The 15126-nt window shown below is 41.0% G+C and overlaps 1 pseudogene; it reads left to right on the top strand.

The window, feature by feature from the left end:
• Positions 1-12305: 12305 nt before the first annotated feature.
• LOC129025069 (HCLS1-associated protein X-1-like) lies at positions 12306-13292 on the top strand (annotated as a pseudogene).
• Positions 13293-15126: the final 1834 nt, after the last annotated feature.

Genomic DNA, 15126 nt, shown 5'->3' with positions numbered 1-15126 from the left:
TCTAAGTCTGCAGAAGGAAGGTATTTCTGAGATGCTTTCAATAAGCCTTCTCCAAACCATTTACCAAATTCATAGCCATTAAGCCAGCAACGCTGAGTCCCAAGGGCACCTAATACAAGTTACAGTTAATATTGGCTAAGCCCTCTTATAAGATGTTGGAGCTAAAATGGCCTTTTAAGATAATGAGGTCTAACCTTCTCCTTGCACACATGTCCAAATGAGGTACAGAGAAGGGCAAGGATTTGTCCAAAGTTACACAAGATCAGAACCCAATCTTCCTGGTGTTTCACTCCTTTTCTATTTGGCTGTAGTTGAAACCCAGATATCTAGAAAGATAATGAGACCTGGCTCTAGAAAACAGATAATCTTCAAAACCTGAAATCTCTTCCATGCCTGTGATGATGATGATGATAATGGTCACTGCTGAGTGTGAAGCAAAGGATTCTGGGGTAGGTCCTCAGGCTTCCGGCCGTAATTCTAGTGCTGCTTCCTTTAAAGCTTGGACAGAAACTCAGGTGTCAACATGTGAAGTAACCTACTTCCTAGATGGCCCCAAACTGATGGTCAGGCCCACTGTATTAACCTGTTTTCACACTGCTGATAAAGATATACCTGAGACTAGACAACTTCCAAAAGAAAGGTTGCACCTGCAGGCTCAACACCATGTGGAAGCTGCCAAGGCTTAGGGCTTCCACCTTCTGAAGCAACAGCCCGAACTGTACCTTGGCCCGTATCAATCACAGCTGGAGCAGCTGGGATGCAGGGCACACAGCAGAGGGACCCTGGGCCCAGCCCAGGAAACCATTTTTTCTTCCTAAACCTCCAGGCCTGTGATGGGAGGCTCTGCAGCAAAGGTCTCTCACATGCCCTGGAGACATTTTCCCCATAGTCTTGGGGATTAACATTCGGCTCCTTGTTACTTATGCAAATTTCTGCAGCTGGCTTGAATTTCTTCTCAGAAAATGGGATTTTCTTTTCTATTGCATTGTCAGGCTGCAAATTCTCTGAACTTTTATGCTTCACTTCCCTTATAAAACTGAATACCTTTAACAGCACCCAAGTCACTTCTTGAATGCTTTTCTGCTTAGAAATTTGTTTTGCCAGATACCCTAAATCATCTTTCTCAAGTTCAAAGTTCCACAAATCTCTAGGGCAGGTGCAAAATGACACCAGTCTCTTTGCTAAAACATAACAAGAGTCACCTTTGCTTCAATTCCCAACAAGTTCCTCATTTCCATCTGAGACCACCTCAACCTGGACTTTATCGTCCATAATAACTATCAGTATTTTGGTCAAAGCCATTCAACAAGTCTTTAGGGAATTCCAAACTTTCCCACATTTTCCTGTCTTCTTCTGAGCCCTCCAAACTGTTCCAACCTCTGCCCATTACCAAGTTCTAAAGTCATTTCCACATTTTCAGGTATCTTTTCAGCAACACCCCACTCTACTGGTACCAATTTACTGTATTAGTGTGTTTTCATGTTTCTGTTAAAGACATACCCGAGACTGGACAATTTACAAAGGAAAGGTTTAATTGGACTTACAGTTCCACATAGCTGGGGAAGCCTTACAATCATGGCAGAAGGCAAAAGGCATGTCTCTCATGGTGGCAGAGAAGAGAAGAGAGCTTGTGCAGGGAAATTCCTGTTTTAAAAACTATCAGATCTCGTGAGACCCATTCACTATCACGAGAACAGCATGGGAAAGACCCGCCCCCATGATTTAATTATCTGTCACTGGGTCCCTCCCACAATATGTGGGAAATTATGGGAGCTACAAGGTGAGATTTGGGTGGTGACACAGAGCCCAACCATATCATCCACTCGGCTGTTCTCATCACCTAATAGGCTGGAGACAGCACAGAAGAGAAGAAGCTGGGAGCTCTGACACACATTACTCATATGATCCGGGGCGAGTCACTACCTCTCAGTGCCTCAGGTTCCCCCATCTGTTAAATGGGAATAATGATAGCACCAGATACATAGGATTTGAGAATCACACTAAAGCAGTGGGTCTCAACTGGTGGCAAATATGTTCCTCAGTAGGGGACACTGAGCAATGTCTACAGACATTTTTGGTTGTTATTACTGGGGGGAGTGTGGTGCTACTGGCATCCAGTGAGTGAAGGTCAGGGATGACGCTAAACATCCTAAAAGGCACACTACAGCCCCTCAAGTTTTCCAGTCCCAAATGTCAATAATTCTGAGGTTGGGAAACCTTGCCCTAGTCAGATATGTATGAGGCATTGATCTCAAAGCCTAGAGCATGACAAAAATTCAATAAAGGATAGTTCCTTTTCTTTGGTAACTACAGACAAGCTCTTGGTGTTTGGGGGACGTGCTTACAGAAGCCAAACTCTGGTTTGCTGTACAGAAATTTTGTTTCTCAGTCTCAGTTTTGCTTCTCCACACAGGTGAAGATTAAAGTAGCTTTCCAAAACAAGGGGTGTAAAATACACCAACCAGATGTGTGTCCTAAAAAGCCATATTGCCCCACGCAGAACCTAATTTTTGTCCAAAGAAATACCTATACTAGTTTGCAATCAGGTAATTCTTCTGCTTTGCCACCCAGCTTCTCAGTCCAAACATGGCTTTTCCTCCAGATTTAGATGCAAGCCTCTGAAAACTTGGCTGCAAAAGAAAAGAGGACCTAGAGACTGGGGAGAGATGGGCAGAGGAAATCTTTTTCTACATAAAACATACTTGAAGGCCGACTCCATAGAGTTTCTCTATATAAAGTTCTTACCCCACTATCTCGGATTAAATACTGCAGTTGAAGCTAGAAACTTCTGTTCAACTTATCGTGAGCCACTGGTATCAATTTTGTATTTCTGTCTATGAGGGGGGTGTGTGTGTGTATGTGTGCATGTGCACACGTGTGTGAGTGCATGACAAAAGCAACAGGTCTTAATAATTCTAGTGTGAAGCCTATTATTTAGAACTGGCAAGCAGTGCTCGTCTTCACTTTCCACTATAGTAGGGAATTTTTCTAGGTATGTGGAAGGCAGGCTGCTTGGAGTTATTATAATGCTTTTTCCTGGCATGATCTCCTTCATTAAATAATCTTTTAATGCAACATTAATAGCAATTACAAGATTATAGTTCAAAATGTTTGATAACAGCCCACTATGGAGCTGAAATGTTACTGTTCTTTTCTCTAAAGAAGTCAGTAGGAAGAAGGCCTCCTGCTCAGTGCCCCCAATATAGTACCCAGATGTAGAGGAATGCAAACTGCTACTCCTCTTGAAAAAGTAGACTGCCTAAGCTCTAGGAAGTACGATATATGGATGTTTCAAGAAAACAGTCACACACACGAACTCATGGATGTAAGTAATTCTCTCCCTTTTCCCTATCTCCATGCCCACTCTACTCAACTTAAACCTTTATATTTAAAAATAGATTTAAATTTATTAAAGGAAGTTATTCCATACTGTCCTAAGAATGATTATTTTCTCTTTCAAAAGGCACAGTTTTTTGAGGAAATTAGTATAACTCAGTGAACTCAGTGCATATCCATTGTGTTCCATAACTTCTTTGTTAGTGGTTTATGCATTTGTGAGAAAAATCAAATGAGCAGTTGATCATTTAATTTTGCTGAAAATGAACTAGAAGAGGAAGAACCTCACAACACTACCAGCAGTTTGATTTCTCCTCTCTCCTTCCACTGTAGGCATTGTTCTACTTAAAGCCCTGGGCTGCACCTGTAGCTTGCCAACCCCTTGGAGTGGCCAGCTGCTTGTGTGACCACTGCCAAGACCTCACTCCTAAAGACAGATGAACTCTACACCCATCCTCATGTCCATTTCTGGAAGGAAAACAATATATCCTTTTATTTCCTTCTGGCCTATTCTTGCTCAGAGGCACTTCTTAGCCCAGGACTCACAGGAGTCCTGGGTCCTCATTTGAGGAGTGTAGAGATGAATCTTTCCTCATGTATCAAATGGATGGAAATTCAATGGGTCCTGCCCACACTGAATAAGGGATCAGGGAAGCAAAGTATCTGATACCCAACAAGAGAACTCCTCTGCTATAAAGTGATGGGGGATCAGCTACTTAGGAATGATTGGCTCCGGCACAGCTGGGTAGGAAAGATAAATACTGTGCCAATCATCATTTTGCCTCTAACAAAATGTTAGAGGCAAGATTGTTAGATTGAATCTAACAATCTCCATTAGTGCATCTCTTTTTGGAGAGGTTCGAGTCCACTCAGGGAACTTCAAGTGAACAATATCCTGGATGGTGCCCGTGATCTATGCCGGTTTCCCTGTCAGAATGCAAACCTTTCATTTCACACTGTCAACACAAGTCGTGTGGCTGCTGAAGGACACCTGAACTCTGCCAGTGTCTAGTGTTTCCCAGATGCATTGCCATAAACAATTCTGAACTCCATCCAAGTATAATCAATCAACTGGGCCATTTTAATGCTTCCTCCAGATCTTAAAGTTTCTTACAGATGAAGATACAGTTTCCCAAATGAAGGCTCATTATATTGAGCAGTCCAAACACCACAAACAGAAGTCATAGATACTAGGCTTTATTCATTTTATTAAACCATGTTCAAAGAAACAGGATTGGGCTGGGTGCGGTGGCTCACACCTATAATCCCAGCACTTTGGGAGGCCGAGGCGTTGCATCATTTGAGGTCAGGAGTTCGAGACCAGCCTGACCCACATGGTGAAACCCCGTCTCTACTAAAAGAAAAAATTAGCCAGGTGTAGTGTCGTATACCTGTAATCCCAGCTACATGGGAGGCTGAGGCAGGAGAATTGCTTGAACCCCAGAGGCAGAGGTTGCAGTGAGCCGAGATTGCATGCCACTGCACTCCAGCCTGGGTAACAGGGGAAAACTCCGCCTCAGGGGGGAAAAAAAAAAAAAGAAAGAAAAGAAACAGGATGTTTATTGGGCTCATTAATATATTTTGTTCTCCTTGATGTTCACAAGTTGATCTCGATTTAACATCAGGTTAAAGTAAAGAGGTATCATAGACATGAATGCTCTGGATCCAAGAAGAATTGAAACTCCCAAAAATGACTCCAAACATAAATTTCAAGATAACCACAATAATGTGTCTGAAGCATTTGTGTATGCAGGTATGTGTGTGTATCACTAATCTACTCTCACTAGACTCAGACATACAAAAAGTACCTTATTTCTCTATAGTTTATCAAAACATCCACATGATCTTGGCAACCCCCACACTCTTGGATATTAGGAAAAATGTCTTGCAGTTGAGTAAACCCAGTCCAATTCAATGTCTTCTGCTTTTAATGGTCTTTTTTCAATTCAGTCTCTATTGGATAAATGTTTTCTTTTTCAGAGTTTCTCCTCCTCTCCTTTTCTTCTTCGAGGTGGTCTGCAGGTATTAGCTGGACATGATGGCTCATGCCTGTAATCCCAGCACTTTGGGAGGCCGAGGTGGGCAGATCACAAGGTCAGGAGATCGAGACCATCCTGGCTAACACACTGAAACCGCGTCTCTACTAAAAATACAAAAAAAAATTAGCTGGGCATTGTGGCGGGTGCCTGTAGTCCCAGCTACTCGGGAGACTGAGGCAGGAAAATGGCGTGAACCCAGGAGGTGGAGCTTGCAATGAGCAGAGATCCAGCCACTGCACTCCAGCCTAGGTGACAGGGCGAGACTCCGTCTCACCAAAAAAAAAAAAAAAAAAAAAAAAAAAAGTGGTCTGCAGGTATACAAGGGGGCTGAGGCTTATGTGACCTTAGGTATATTTGTTTTCTATGATACATAACAAATTATCACAGGGGGAGGGATAGCATTGGGAGATATACCTAAAGTATAATAATAATAAATAAAAGAAAAAAAAACAAATTATCACAACCTTTGTGGCTTAAAACAACACATATGTATTAAAGTTTCTGTGGATCAGAGAGCTGGGCACAGCTTAACTGGGCCTTCTGCTCAGGGTCTCACGAGGCTGTAAATGAGGGTACTGAGCAAGACTGGGTTCTAATCTGTAGGTTCCACTGGGGAAAGATCCACTTTTAAGGTCACTCAGGTTGTTGACATTATTTCATTTCTCTGTGGCAGTAGGGTTCATGACAGCTTGCTTCTTCAAAGCCAGCAACAGAAAATAAGAGACTCTTGAGACAGTTTGCTAGCAAGACAGAGTGTTGTATAATATAACATAATCACAGGAGTGAGATACCTTCATATTTGACATATGACATAATGTGATCATGGGAGTAAACACCCCATCCCCTTTGGCACATTCTATTGGTTGAAAGCAAGTCACAGGTACGGCCCATAATCAACTAGAGGAGATGACACAAGGTTGTGACCACCAGCAGCTGGGAATCATAGAAGGCCACCTTAGAATCTGCTCTAAGGTGGCAGAGGAGATAGTGTCTCTGAGTCCACATGATGCTTCCTAGATCCTAGCTAGTGTCTGTAACAGAACAGCTATGATAGTTCCCGTTTATCTGCTGGGGATATGTTCCATGACCCCCAGTTGATGCCTGAAACTGCAGATAGTATAAAATCCAATACATACTACATTTTATGCATATATACCTATAATAACATTTCATGTATAAATTAGGCACACTAAGAGATTAACAACAATAACTAATAATAAAGTAGAACAATTACAATAATATACTGTAATAAAAGTTATATGAATGTGGTTTCTGTCTCTCAAAATATTGTAATATTTTTAGACTGTGGTAGATGGTGGCTAAGTTAAACCATAGAAAGTGAAACCATGGCTAAGGGAAGACTTCCGTGCTGTATTCTGCCCCCTGGACTAGTGACATCTAAGGTACAGTGAGTTCCATCTGACCTTTCGAGGCAACCAGCTGACACTCAGCACTAGGGTCCATAGCCTCAATCACTTTTCTTCAGATTGGAAGTCCTCATTCATAGAGACAATTTTTTTCCAACTACAGGCATTTTCAGCCCCTCCTCACTCCCTCATCAGGATATGTTGAATCTTCCAGCTGATCCAGTCCATGGGGATCCTTGATCACTGCCTTCAGCACAGATGGGCAGCTTCCTTACTTTGCTCTCCCGTATTATTATTACTTTTGAAGCATGCTGGATGTGGCCCTGTGCAGGCCTTTGCAAGAGTCCAAGGCCAATCCAAAATATGTCAAGAGCAGGGACAAGAAACATTCCAGCATGTGAATTCTTCCTTCTCCTTCCCTCTTCTCTCTTTTTTCCCTTACTAGCTAGGAACAGAAAAAACTGTTTCAACTTTTTTTCTCACTTCCTGAGTTTTCTCTATTTTAAGAATATAGTAAACCTCCATGATCTAGGCAGCTATGCCCAGTTTGTCATATGTTAAATGAGAACTAAAAAAAAAAAAAATTAGCAAATAATTTTATCTGTCAACAGAGTTGGTTTTTCAAGACAATGGTCTATCTATGGTCTCAAAATAGTCCATTTTTAAGACTTACAGCTGATCAACAACCTCTTTGTTTGGGGCAGGTTTTGTTCTCTCCTCCCTTGGGGCAATAAGCCTTATGACTCAGTCGTGGAAATATAAAGTTGAAAGAGAAATGATTTAACAAAAAAAATAGAAATGCTTTCACAGAAATACATACATACACACACACACACACACACACACACACACACACGTGCATACATATCCAAGAGTTTAAATCGATAAACGTGCTTATTAGAGTAATTCCATCAAAGTTGACTTTAAAATGAAGTGGTAGAATCCCATTTTGCTGAAAATGTCTAGAACAGAGATCATCTAACTAGTGGGATTACAGTGGTGGCCCTATATTCATTCCTTCAGTTCTCATATTGGTTGGGTGAGACCTGGGACAGCTGGAGCCCCCGGATCTGTAGCTTCCAATCATGAACAGACTCATGTGGTTACTCAAGGAGTTTGGATAGGCATTCTTGTTGCTGCATGGTATGAAAAAGTTTGAGATTCACTGCTCTGGCAGGGTGTTGCTACAGAGCTCTAAATTAGCAGAATATTAAGCTTGGTAAAATCCACCTGTTCTTTTATAAATGATTTTGTAAGGATAAGCTGTAATTATATATAACCTGCTGCAGCATTTGATTTGTGGTTATTGGTAGAAATCTGTACTCTGCCATTTACTCTCTGTCTTGGTTTTCTTTGTTGGTAATTAGCAGCAGTAAGAGTGCGTGGAAACTATTTTTCCTCTATACAAAGCGAAGTGGACCGTATGATAACATTACCCAAGACACTGGCCTCATTACTAGTGAGTTCTTACCAAACACATTAATTTGTCCCAAAAAGCAGACTTGTGGATCCAGATTGTCTACAGTGGGCTGGGAATGGTGCCACTGGGGGTAATGTGCTGGCAGTACTGATGTCTTATTGCCTTCCATGAGAACTTCTCCTCCCTTCTACCTCCACCACCCACCCTTTTGTTCTATATATTTTTTTTTTTGTCTTCTTCACCTCCCTGACTATTTCCTAACCTTACTATGGGGCTGCTGAGTCCCAGTCTATCCAAGCAGGCCCATGGGGAATCAGTACCATTATCTCAGCAGCAGCAGTGAACACTTTAGTAGTGCCAGGATGACAACTCTTAGTTGTGATGAGAGAGCCTTGTGAGACTAGTCTTCAAGGAATGTAGTGCACACTGCAAACACTCCTACATATGCATTTTTTTAATCTGGAAACTGGATGTTTGGGAAAAGGCAGTATTTAAGGGGAAATTAAATTATTGAATTTGTGTGCACAACCATGCATGAAAAATAAAAACATTAACAATTCCTCCCACCAAAACACACACAAACACACATGTGACCACACACACACACAATAAAATTTGTGGCAGAAACATAAAGTAGTTTTGCTCATTTATAAACAGATTATAGCAAAGAATATAAATTGACTGGAGCATGGGGAGTCCTAACTCAATAACTTGAGTCAATTCATCATGGCATGGCACTTGGTGCTGTCTAGAAAACTCTTCATAATCTCACACTCCCTAAATATAATAAAAAAACAAGATAGGGCTTTGGTGAAAAGGAAAAAAAATCCATATCAAAGAAATCCAGCTGCCCAGATCCCAGGGAGCTCATAATCGTAGTCTTTCATACAGGAAGCAGTAGTCAGAGATTCAAGAAATAAAAGATAATTTATTTGGTATATACATACCACTGAGGATGAGGAATTCTTTCTGCATGAAAACCCAGCAGTGGCACCTCATTAAACAGGACCTAGACTTAATCTAACTTGGAATAGATAAAAAATAAAGGATTCATATGAAGCTGTCCAGCCTGGGGGCTTAATCTCAGAGCCTCTGAGTATAATGAATGAATTAAGTAGGGCAAGTGATTAAAACAAAGAAGCAATCACTTATGCTTTCTTAAAAACTGAAATATTATTGAATTTAGAGTAACATGTTCATTGTGTATGGACAGAGTTGGGCTGGAACATTTTTAAAACCCTAGGAGAGACGGAGAAGGTGGGAGGGAGGCAGGGAGGGAAAGAGAGAGAGACTAGAAAAATCATAGATGGAAGCTGACTCTTAAAAGATAACATGAGTAATTTCCAATCTTTTTGGAGTACAGAACTTTATCTTATTTTATTTTATTTGATGCCCTACTTATCTCCTCTCTTAAAATATGTAGTATGTGTGTTGTGTTGTTGTTTTTTTTAAGAAACACGGCCAATGAAAATTAGTTATGTAGCATGAACATGGTAAAAACCTTCACAATGTTCCACAATCTAGTTGGAGACACTTGGGGCTATCAGGCAATGAAAGATGGAAATGTCTCTGCTAATACTGAGATAAAGAGCCATGATACTGGGGAAATAATTAGGAAGGTCGTCTTAAAAGTGAAAATAAAAACAGTAACCCAATGAACATTATTTTGATGACTGTATGAGGGCAATTATCTTAGGAAAAAAAAAATCAGTTATTTGCATATCCATTTCTACATCAAATAACTAGTTAACTTATATTTTCTCTATATTAACTGGTTATATTTATAACAAAAAACATATATTTAATACTCAAAGCTTATCTGATCTCATTATTCATCTTTGGAGCCCCAGTAATTGAGTTCTAAACACATTTTTGTTGACTACATGGATGAGTAGATAATAAATAAAGGAATGAGTAAATGAATGAATGAAGAAATATGACTTCTGCAGGCATAATCTCCAAGCATTTGCTTGTTGAGGTGAGTGACAACTATTTCAGTATGTCTTAATTTTTTCCACTAAGGTACCCCTGGCTATAGAAAAGCCTGACTGTGTTTTCGTATGGCTATACTGCCAACAAGCATGAATTGTTTTAGAAGTATCATATTTTGGCTTAAGTTTCCACACAAATTTTGCTTTCATCTATTTAACAAATATTTATTGGGAGCCTTGTATATGGTAGGCACTGCCCCACTACCAAGGGTGCATCAGTAAACAAAATGAATGCAATGTCTGCCTTCTTGGAATTAGTATTCTAGGAGCAAGAGAAACAAAGTTTCACACAACTCAGTAAAATAACAGCTGCATTAAGAGCTACATAGAGGAAAAGCAGAGTTCCACAAGACCTCCAATAGAAGGATTTGAACTAATGAGGGAAATTAGAGAAGGCATCATAAGGAAATAACTTTGAGCTGAGATCTTGAGAGTGAGTACCTGACTAAAGTAGGTGGGGAAAGAAGATTCAGAGCAAAGGTAATGTAGCATATTGATATGGTTTGGCTCTGTGTCCCCACCCAAATCTCACCGTGAATTGTAATCCCCACATATGGAGGGAGGGAAGTGATTGGATTATGGGGACAGTTTCCCCCGTGCTGTTCTCAGGATAGTGAACGAATTCTCACAAGATCTGATGGTTTTATACATGGTAGTTTTTACTGTGTTCACACATGCTTTCTCTTGCCTGCCACTATGTAAGATGTGCCTTTTCCCCTTCTGCCATGATTGTAAGTTTCCTGAGGCCTCCTCAACCATGCAGAACTGTGGGTCAATTAAACCTCTTTTCTTTATAAATTACCCAGTCTCGGTATTCTTCATAGTAGCGTGAGAACAGACTAATACAAGCAATATAACTGGATCAGAGCGAGACAGCAGAAAAGTGACACAAATGACAGAGGAGAAACAGTTTGGGGAAGGATATTGGGAGCTTAAAGGATTGATGGGAAAGTTTTCAAATGAACAGGATTTAGAAAGCTTCAAAGAGCTAGGGAGTAGGAAGTCCAGGAAGGGTATCAGCATACAAATTGCCAGGTCTGGGTGCTACCCACTTGGATGAATCAACTTTAACCAATTTCTGCCTCTTTGTCCCTCTGCTTCAGTTCCTGGAGCATCCTAATGGTCTTGTTTTCAATATGAGCTTGCCCCCACCTAGGGGAGGACAGAGTGCCTGTCTGATGGTACCCCCAGACTATATCCAATGGGAAAGAAATTATTTTCTAAAAGAAAAGCGGAATGTAGTTAGGAAGAAAGAATGAATACTGAGCTGCTCCAAACCAACAATGTCCACTACAGGTTGGCAGAGACCAGGCCATGAAGGGTCTTGTGTGTCATAAAGGATGTTAGCCCTTATCCTAAGTGCAGTAAGGAACCTGCAGAGGCTGTTGGGCAGGAAGAAGGGAATAACATGATCAGGCTTACATTTCTAGAGGATCCTCTGGCTGATTTGTAAATAATGGATTAGAATGAGGCTACAGTGGAGGGCAGAGAGCAGCTAGGTCAGAGGCAATGGGGATTTGGCCTACAGTGGTAGCAGCACGGCTGAGAAATTGTTGGATTCAGAATATATTGTAGGTGGAGTCTATAAGAGTTGGGAATAGGTTTGAAATAAGGCATAGGGGAAAGGAAGTTTCAGGTTTGGTGTGCATGGTTAATCTGCAAAATATTGGTTTCATTTTAATAGGAAATTGTGCCCTAGTTTGGGAAGAGCCTCATGAGATACAACTTCCATGGCTTAATCCTAAAAACTTATTCACTTGAAGTACTTCCTAAGGGAAACTTCCTAACTACTTCCTAAGGGAAAAATCTGTCTCTGCCTGTAGATACTATACAAGGAGGTAAAATATCTACAATTTTGAAGGCAGATCCCCAATTTCACATAAGAAAACAAGGTTTTGGTTAGATCCCTAAAGCATATGAATCTGCCCTCAACTAGCAACATAGAATTCCTTGGTTCCAGGCTTCCTCTGAGTGGACAATCTCAAGCTATCTGATATTCTGTGCTTATTGGAAGCCCAACTGCAAGAAGTGATGGTTAGAGAATAGTAATATGGGCTGACGCCTCACTCAATTTCCCACAGGGCTGTGCAGGTTTCCCCTTTCTGCGAATGGACCACTGGAGGGGTTCAAAGATTCCAGTCCTAATATGGGAATGAGCCTCTTTGATCTGTTCCGGGGCTTTTTCGGCTTTCCTGGACCTCAGAGCCACAGAGATCCCTTTTTTGGAGGGATGACTCGAGATGAAGATGATGGTGAGGAAGAAGAGGAAGAAGGGGTCTCATGGGGCTGTGGGAACCCTAGGTTCCATAGTCCTCACCACCCCACCCCTCCCCCGCCACCGAGGAATTTGGCTTTGGCTTCAGCTTCAGCCCAGGAGGAGGGATCCGTTTCCACGATAACTTCGGCTTTGATGACCTAGTACAAGATTTCAATAGTATCTTCAGCAATACGGGGGCCTGGACCTTGCCTTCCCATCCTCCTGAACTTCCTTCCAGGTTCTGAGTCAGAGACACCTGGTGAGAGACTGCGGGAGGGACAGGCACTTCGAGAATCAATGCTTAAGTATCCAGATAGTCACCATCCCAGGATCTTTGAGGGGTCTTGCAGAGTGATGCAAGAAGTGATTCCCCCAAACCAGCACCAGACTGGGGCTCCCAGAGACCATTTCATAGGTCTGATGACGTATGGCCTGTGGACCCCCATCCTAGAACCAGAGAGGACAATGATCTTGATTCCCGGGTTTCCCAGGAGGGTCTTGGCCCGGTTCTACAGCCCCAGCCCAGATCCTATTTCAAGAGCATCTCTGTGACCAAGATCACTAAGCCAGATGGGATAGTGGAGGAGCGCTGGACTGTGGTGGACAGTGAGGGCCGGAAAGAGACCGCAGTAACCCAACACGAAGCAGATAGCAGTCCTAGGATGATCCAGAATCACCAAGACCTCCAGCCCTGGATGATGCCTTCTCCATCCTGGACTTATTCCTAGGATGTTGGTTTCAGTCCCGGTAGCCTTGTTAACCCTCAGAGGCCTTCAAGTCCTTTCCACCTCTCACCCGTTGCCCACCATCAATAAGCTTAGCTTCTCCTCTTGCCCCCTCAGGGGCTTGGATATGTGGAATAGTGAATTGGGGACATGTCAGTTTGTCACTCACCCAAACTGACCAATAAAACCTTTATTTACGCTAAAAAAGAGAATAATAATATGAATATTTATGGCTAACATTTATTGAGTGCTTACTATATACATTTAAAGATCCAATGCATTATTTCATTCAATCCTTAAAAAACTATTAGTAGGTGTTATATTTTTTCTCATGCTATAGAAAAGAAGGCAGATGACCAGAGAGGTTAAGAAGAAAACAAATGGGAAAAGTGGAATTTCTACCATTGTTGAATTATTATACATTCCAAGCATTTTGCCTAATCTCATGTAACACTTACCTCACATGGTAGCTGTCAGGAGTACTATCTCACATTTATTTACAGGTGAGGAAACAAGGGCTTTGAGAGGAAATGTCATTTGCCTGAATGTATCCAGCTAGTAAATTGCTATAATAGGATTTGAATTCGGGTCTGTCCAACTCCGAATCTCATGTTTTACCCCAGGCTACTTCTCAAAACACTTCTATGTCTTGCCCATGGTCACGCAGCATTCCAACAGTATCGCTGTCTACCATCTACCAAGTAGTCACTATAAGTCATTCTCCATGTTGGGCACTGTGATAGTTTTGTATGTTGACTTGGCTAGGTTTCAGTCTCCAATTAGTCAGTCAAACACTAACCCATGAATTCCATGAAGTTGTATTGCAGATGTGACTAAAGTCCATAATCAGTTAACTTTAAGTAAAGGAGATTATCCTAGATAATATAGGTGGACCTGATTCAATTAGGTGAAAGGCTTTAAGAGCAGAGCTGAGGCTTTCCTGAAGAAGAAATTCTGCTGTCTATCGGCCACAGCTTCAGCCTATGCCCAAGGGTTCCAGGCCCTTCCTAACAGCCTGCCCTATTTATTCAGAATTGTCTAGCCAACTCCCACAGTTATGCAAACCAATTCCTTGCAGTGACTCTCTTAGTATATATATCTCCTGCTGGTTCTGGTCTCTGGTTAAATCTTGACTGACACAAGCATGTTACATGCATTATCTCATTCATTCTTTTCAACAGTCTTAATAATAGGGTATTATCATTACCCCCATTTTAACGGATGATGAAACAGAGGACCAGAAAAGTTAAGTAATTTCCCAAAAGTTGCACTGTTCATATATATTAGAGGCAGGATTCAACCCTACTCCTGAAACTTCAAACCCTGGCTTTTCAGCATTATGCCATGCCATATAGTGCAGCATATTTGGAGAATATGTACTCCATCCACTCTCTAAATTCATTCGCTGTAAGAGTTGTAAAAAATATGCAGTGAATAACTTTAATTTAAATTCTATTTTTGGTAAATCATTCGTAGATTTTTGAATGCACTGTTAAATTTCCTTGCCTGACACAAAATGGCTGGGTGGTTAAAAAAGGAATTCCTTGTTAAAGAAGAAAAATAATGACCATGATAACAATGATGACCCAAATGATGGTCCATCATGCAGAAAACCGAAAGATCAAGTCCACAAACAAGTAGAAAACAAAGGATGATAATACATCTTTTCTCTACTTGGCCCCACATTCAAAATTTAGTTTCAGCACATCATCATCTGTCCATTAAATTTATGTAATTATTTTGGATGTCATTGGTTTTGTAGTTTTGCTTTATATATGTTATATATGTAATATATAATATATATATTCAGTTTTGTAGTTGTTTAAGACCATAGACATGAGAAGTTTGTGTTCACTTTTATTTTTTCCATAGTATGATAACAGTATAGTAAAAGTAGGCTAAGAGATAAGTTTTGTAGTAATTTATTTTTCCCTTTAAAAGGCACTTTTCATTATTTGAGTTTGCAAAAACAACTGGTAGAACTGATGCCT

The sequence above is a fragment of the Pongo pygmaeus genome, chromosome X (genome assembly GCF_028885625.2).
Source record: "Pongo pygmaeus isolate AG05252 chromosome X, NHGRI_mPonPyg2-v2.0_pri, whole genome shotgun sequence".
Lineage (NCBI taxonomy): Eukaryota > Metazoa > Chordata > Mammalia > Primates > Hominidae > Pongo > Pongo pygmaeus.
This window is presented reverse-complemented; position numbering and strand designations above follow the sequence as displayed.